The sequence below is a fragment of the Osmerus eperlanus genome, chromosome 3 (assembly GCF_963692335.1).
Source record: "Osmerus eperlanus chromosome 3, fOsmEpe2.1, whole genome shotgun sequence".
Taxonomy (NCBI): Eukaryota; Metazoa; Chordata; class Actinopteri; order Osmeriformes; family Osmeridae; genus Osmerus; species Osmerus eperlanus.
In genome coordinates, this window is record NC_085020.1 from 3,104,987 (window position 1) to 3,111,877 (window position 6,891).

Consider the following 6,891-nt stretch of genomic DNA (forward strand, 5'->3'; position numbering starts at 1 on the left):
ACTCCTGCTCCGAGTGATTAATACCTGCAGGGGAAAGAGTGAATTCACCCTATTTACACAAACCCACACAGCTCTGCGCTGGAGATATCCCTCTGTGGAGCGAGCGTGGATAAATGTGTGTCCTGGAGTGGTCTAACTCACGGGAGAGTCTCAGAGGACAGAGAGATAGAGCTGCTCGTCTAAACACACTCCCACCTCCCACACAGCTTATGGTAAAGGCTGATAACTTTAAGGTGGAAATGAACAAGGTTATAGAATGCAGAGGAGCAGGGGAGAGGGGGGTGGGAGAGGGGGGTGGGGGAGGGGAGGTGGGGTGGGCTAGATAGACATGACAATAAAGTGGCCAATTGCAAGAGGGAGAGCTGAATAATAGAGCTGTTGGATGTGACTGCTAGGACTGAAGTTGCAGAAAGCAACAGGGTTTTGTGAGAAGGTCTTGTCGTGACTGAATTTGGTTAGTGCTCGAAGCCTATTTAGCTTTTTCTTTAAAAGAAAATATATTTGTCAAAATTAATTGACCATCTTTTCCGTCAGGATTTCTTATATTTAGATGCAAGTATGTTGATTGGAAATGCGGTCATTTTAACTGACCGTCAGAACTGACCGTCACGTAAAACCACATGCTGACCATGGTGACCGTCACGACTGGACCATAGCTGATTCAACACAAGCCCAGTGTCAGTTAGTGGTTTCAAATGGCTGTGGCGTAGTCGAATCCATCGCAGCTGTCCGCTCGCCTATATTTTTTTAAACTCAAATAACATAAGGAGACGCCCATACAAAATAAACAACTATAAAATTGAACAAGTCTTGGCGTACAAAAAAGGCACATTAAGGGACGTTTAGGGTCCTTCTCCAAATCCATTTTCATTTTATTTTGTGAGCATAGTGATTTTTATTCCTGTAAGGGCAACATTGTTTTGCACCATTTTGTTTCGAGCCATTACAAACTTGGCAAACATCGGTGTGCTTAATGTTCCAAGCTCTTTGGCCTGAATTCTCAAAAGATCCAGTCCATTGTTCAACAGCAGTTTTGCCATCTGTGGGCTTGAATAAAACGGAACTGACTAAATGGAGTGGATAGACGAGGGAAAAAGAGGAAAGTTAAAATGCTAGAATATGTGATTTTGAGGTTCTTCAGCTTCAAGCTATTCTCTGAACCCCAGAACGTGCACGCCACATTGATTTAGGTCTGACTAGACTTGAGTTTTCTTGTTATTCCTCATTTCATAGTTTGCCCCTGAATTCCACCACTGCCATCTGAATGTGCAAGGGCACACACACACACACACACACACACACTACCACAGGCACAAGGGCACTTGCACACAAACACACAGGCACAAACGCACAGGCACACACACATACCCAAGTACACGTCCACACACACACACACACACATACACACACACACACATACACAACTACGTCCACATCCCCTTCTGCACACACAAACACACCTTCCACCTCCAGCAGCACCTTCTGTGCAGCTGATTAACCTCCTTCAGCCCCAAGGAACATCTCACATTGGGCTCACGACGAGGACTCCTCTGAAACAGGCTGCGCTTCGCTAATGAGCTCCCCAAACCAGCAGCTAGCTCACAGCTTAGGGCTAGCTGCCCTGGCGTGATTGACATCTGTTGGGGAAGGTTGGGGGGGAGAGCACATATTTTTCTGGATATAACCAATCACAGCTTCTGGTCAGTCGGGTTGGGTTCCAAACCATGAATATGACAACTTTCTTTTCTTTTTTTTTTTTTGGTGGATGTCTCTGTAGATCAATGTTACTTTTAATTTAGCGAATTGTAAAAATAGTGTCCAGTTCTGTCTGTCGGCAATGGAACTGCTATTTTCTCTCCGCATCCGTTGCCGATGGCAACCTGAACCCAAAGTCTAACCTATTCCACTTGCAACTCGTAACACTGGCTGAAGACAAGCCAACAGAAATCCCTCTCTGCTTTGGTGTCATACGGGTCAGGGTTATGTTGATAACCCTACACAACCTTTGCCCTTTTCCATCCTTGCAGCATGCCGCTGAACTTGCCCGGCTCAATGTGTCGGATTTACAACTTGAGTGACCGGTCACCAGGGAATACGACCCCGGCCCGTAGGTCATGTTTACACAGATACCCAGTCTGCAGTGGAATGAAATACAGCTTGCATCCATCAAACAGCATTTGACATTCAGCCTAACTCTGGCTTCTCCTCTGTGTTTTCCTGTTGTTGAAGAGGCAGGAGAGACCAAAGCAACATTCCAAAATCTAGGGGTCGCAAGGTCAACGTCTCCAAGTCTCCTCCCGTGATCTTCTTTCTCTCTTTTCCGAGGTAGGTGTTAATATTTAATGAGAACAGTACTGGTCAGTTTGGAATCATCGATCTGCTACGTTGATAGGAAGCACTCAGTGCCGTTTTGTTCTTGTGTTTTTAAAGATTGCGTTTGATGAAAGAAGGAGATTTTTCTGGCGATCATCTCTCTTGCAATCCTCAGTCAGTATCCCACGTTTACTCCCAGCTCAGACCCAAACATCCCTCTCTGTGGGGCTCTGTGGATCATGGCTGTTGGCCGCCATTGACACTCGCTTGCAGGCTGTTGACACTAAAAGCCTTCACACCCATCGCCGTTGGGATCTCTCTCTCTCTCTCAAGCCGTGTGCCAGGGCAGGAGGTGCCACAGGACAGCACTAGCTTTGTTGGGAAATGAACCGCAGGGTGGCATCATATTGATGCCACCCTGTGGTTCACACTCCTAAACCACAATTGCATGGCACTAACCCCGACAGGACCCCCCAGCAGGAGCAACACCCCACACACCCCACCTAATGGGAAATCAATTCAATTTTAGTTGCCTGGGTGGCTGGGCTTAAGAAATAATTACACCCGACCAATGGGTTGGAGTGTGTGTGAGAGAGAAAGAGAGAGAGTGTGGGAATGAGGGAGGAGAAGAGAAAGAGGGCGAGAGAGGGAACAGGGAGAGAGAGAGAGAACTGTCTTCTCCTTGCTTATCCACCGTCTCCTTCCTTCCTGCTTGATGTGAAACCAATACTATTATCCCGGTAAATCCAGCATGGCCACCGCTGAGGAAACTAGCGCATTGACGCAGCGACATTGACGCGTTGGGGTCTTAATGAGATTCGGAAGGCGCATTCCCAATCGCTGGGATTTCATGAATTAGCCGGTGCTGGCTTCGCCCGCATGGTCGCGTCATCGCAGAGGAGCAACAACCGATTACACACTTAAAGACTTCTGCCGTGCTCAGTCCAGGACACTCTGTCTGAAAGAGGGCGAAAGAGGAAGAGAGAGAGGGAAAGTGAAAAAGAGTGCATGCGAGTTCCTCACGACACCTGAAATGAAGCCTACTCCTTCCCCACCCTCTTCCCCTTGTCCTTTACATTTAGTCATTTAGCAGATGCTCTTATCCAGAGCGACTTACAGTAAGTGCAGGGACATTCTCCCCGAGGCAAGTAGGGTGAAGTGCTTTGCCCAAGGACACAGCGTCATTTGGCACAGCCAGGAATCGAACCAACAACCTTCTGATTAATAGCCCGACTCCCTCACCGCTCAGCCATATGACCCCCTTTCTTCCCAGTCCTCCGTTTTCTGTTGTTGTTTTATTTTCCTACCTCCATCCCTCTTTCTTTCCATTCTTCCCTCCCCTTCCTTACATGTGGACATCCTGGAGGGTCACCCCCTTTTGTCTGTGTCTGGGAACACAATGTGGGTTTAACATCGCTGAACTCGGGAGGGAAATCTGGATGCGGCTAACCAACCCAATTAAGAAGGAGTCAATAGAGAGCAAATGAAAAAGCCCGGGGCGTTAGGCCTCACCAGGAAACAGCAACGGAATCAAGATGGTCAAGGCCGACTCAAAGACAGGAGCCCCCCCCGCGCCCCTCCCATCCGATCTTTCTGAAACCCCCTGATTAGAGCGGCAGAGGTTTAGGCCTCGCTTTCATGGCGAGGATGAGGGAGGGGATGGGGGCAAGGGGTTCTATTCACATAGGGGCATAGGGTGGGGAGACATGGCTGACACCAGGATGAGAACCATTGAGCGTGGTCAGTGAGGTGTGCATGCAGTACTGGAAGACAACATCCCCGGGGATGAAAGACAACAAAAGGAAAGCGTGAAAGAAAAAACTATGACAAACGAAGACACTTCAACCTCATAAGAGAGACACACATTCATGTAGCTTGTTTAGATGTCCCGCAGCAGTCGACTACCTGTACGCTGGACGATTCACAGTGCAGTATGTTTAATGATTACAGAATGAACATTTATTTTTTTTACGCTCCTCGATTGGAGCGAAATTACCCTTTAACGCCGGGCTGTGACCGTTCAGCGAGTATCCTGCCCAGCTCCGCCTCTCTGTTGGCTACTTCTGAACTTTTCCAGTGATTAAGTGGGCCGCTGGTCTCCCTGGGTAACCGACTGGGTCACTGTCCGTTTGCACTGGCCTTGTAATTGGCTCCCCAGCCCTACAGCTCGTGTGTTGTGCTCCCTCATCAATTCCCCGCCAGGGTTCCTGCCCCTTCTGCTGGGGCCTTTGGTGGGCGATCCACCCTCCGTTTGGACTGGAGAGGCCTGTGGAGACACCTTTCACTGGGGGTAAAGCCTTCTCCTGGCGAGAGGCGAGGCAGAGAGGGCTAAACTAATTACAGCCGCTCCCCTCTCCCTCGCTCCCTGAGCCGGGAGCTTACCTCGGACAATGAGGCCTTCGGCAGAGGGACTCTCCTCTCTCGGCTCTGAGCGTTTTGGTAGCACAGGGTCGAACAAAGACACTTCCATTAGTGTAATTAGGAGCTAAATGAAATGCACTCTTTTTTTCCTTGATACACAGAGCAAGTTGTTTGACTTTTTTTTCTTTCTTGATTGTGTTCGGGATTTCTTTTCAGTTGATGACCCATAGTTCTCTTTTGGCTTTGTTCAGCACTTGGGTGATAATACAATGCAGATGCTACCCTTTTCCTGGTCGCTTTTCTTTGATGTTCATGTGAAATGAAAATAAACAAATCCCGTTCCCGTGGAAACAGGGCTGCCCATATGAACCATAAAAGTCCTGCAGACAGATCTGATTTCGGTTCCAATTTCTCAAACATTGTCTGTAAGAAATAATTGCTCCAAAATCTAATTCTGTGGCTTTCACTAAAGTCTTAGAAACCACAGAATAGACAATTGGAAAAGTAATTTTTATAGATTTACCTAGAGAATGGAATCAATAGTACCTCAAGATAATCATGTACTATTTACTAAATCCTCTTTAACAAGGACAAACAAAACACACATTTTTAAATCAATATATTCTGATTGTCAAACACGGCTTAGCCAATTGCAGTTGGGAAAGAACAACTTTTGAGCTGACCATTTGGTGTCTGGGGAATTGCTGTGGTTCTGAGTTTGAATGGGAAATTAGGTTACCTTGATGACTAGAAAAGACGGTACAAATCTTTCTCAACATCTGAGGAAGTTGATTGGCCGAGTTTCAGGATGTTCCTGAATAATGATGCTGATGACTGGGCCAAGAGGACAAGCATGACGCTTGATGTCAGACAAAGCACAATCAAGCCCCTTTTTTTGGGGGTGGGGGGCAGGGAGGGGGGGTGGGGGGGAGGCTATCAGACCCACCCCCACCCCCAGCCACACCCCCAGCCCCACCCCCAGCCACACCCCCAGCCCCACCCCCACCCCCACCCCCAGCCACACCCCCACCCCCACCCCCACCGCTTTTTTCAGGCCATCATTGTAAATAAGATATTGTTCTTAATGATCTTGCCTGGGTAAATAAAGGTTAAATAAAATACAAATAAAAAAAGGGACTTGACCACTGCTTGCAGGTGTGAATATTCCCCAATCCCTGGAGGCATCATGGGCCTTGGAGTTTTCCCTCGCTGTTAGTATCCACTTACAGATGGGATTTGCAGTCAGGGATGTTTATGTTGTGGCGGTCGCGGCCTTTGACCTGTGACTATCAGCACTTAGAGGAAGTTCAGGCAGTCTCCAGCTGTGTTTGGATCTCTCTGATGATGGGTGTGTACAAATATTGCAAGCAAGTGTTTTTCATTCGTTTTTAGCTTTACGTACGTAGTGTCTAAATGTACAAGTCCACAATTGCTTAGGATACTGACTTTAAGATCCTTAATCTCCTTTCCAGTCGACTTCTGCAAACACTCAGTCCACCACAGCACTGATGTTGGCGTTGTAATCCCAGATCTTAGTGCACGCCACTGGACACGAACATGGGGTCAGGCCAAGAACCGGCGTGGTCATCGTCGTGGTTCAGACCGGTCGTCCGGATGTTTGGGTGTTGGGTTGGGGTGATGATGCAGACGTCCGCTGGCCAGTCTGTTCAGCTGTGTTGTGTCTGAGAGTCTCCCCGCAGCGTGGAGGTCACTGGGGGTCCCGCGGACGTCTGTTAGCGGGCCGGCCTTGGTCATCGTCAGCCACCTGGCCATCTATCAGCGCCAGGGGCCGGCAAGGCTGGGGGAGGAGGACCTGGGGGAGGCTAGGGGGAGAAGGAGACCCTGTCTCAGTACAGCTATGTCCCGGGGGGGGGCTAAGGGTGTGGAGATGTTGTCGTCAGCTCTCTCTTCCTGCTCCCCCCTCCTCTCACTCATCAGCCCTCTCCACAGGCCCGACACAGCTTCAGCTTAATGGTGGCGATGACCGGTCTGCAAGCTGTGCAGCGCTGACTGGCCTGAAAGCTGACCGGCCTGCAAGCTGACTGGCCTGCAAGCTGACCGGCCTGCAAGCTGACCGGCCTGCAAGCTGACCGGCCTGCAAGCTGACCGGCCTGCAAGCTGAGGGGTGGGGGTGGGAAGGATGGGAGAGGGAGGGGTGGGATGGGAGGGGAGAGGGAGGGGTGGGAAGGATGGGAGAGGGAGGGGTGGGATGGGAGG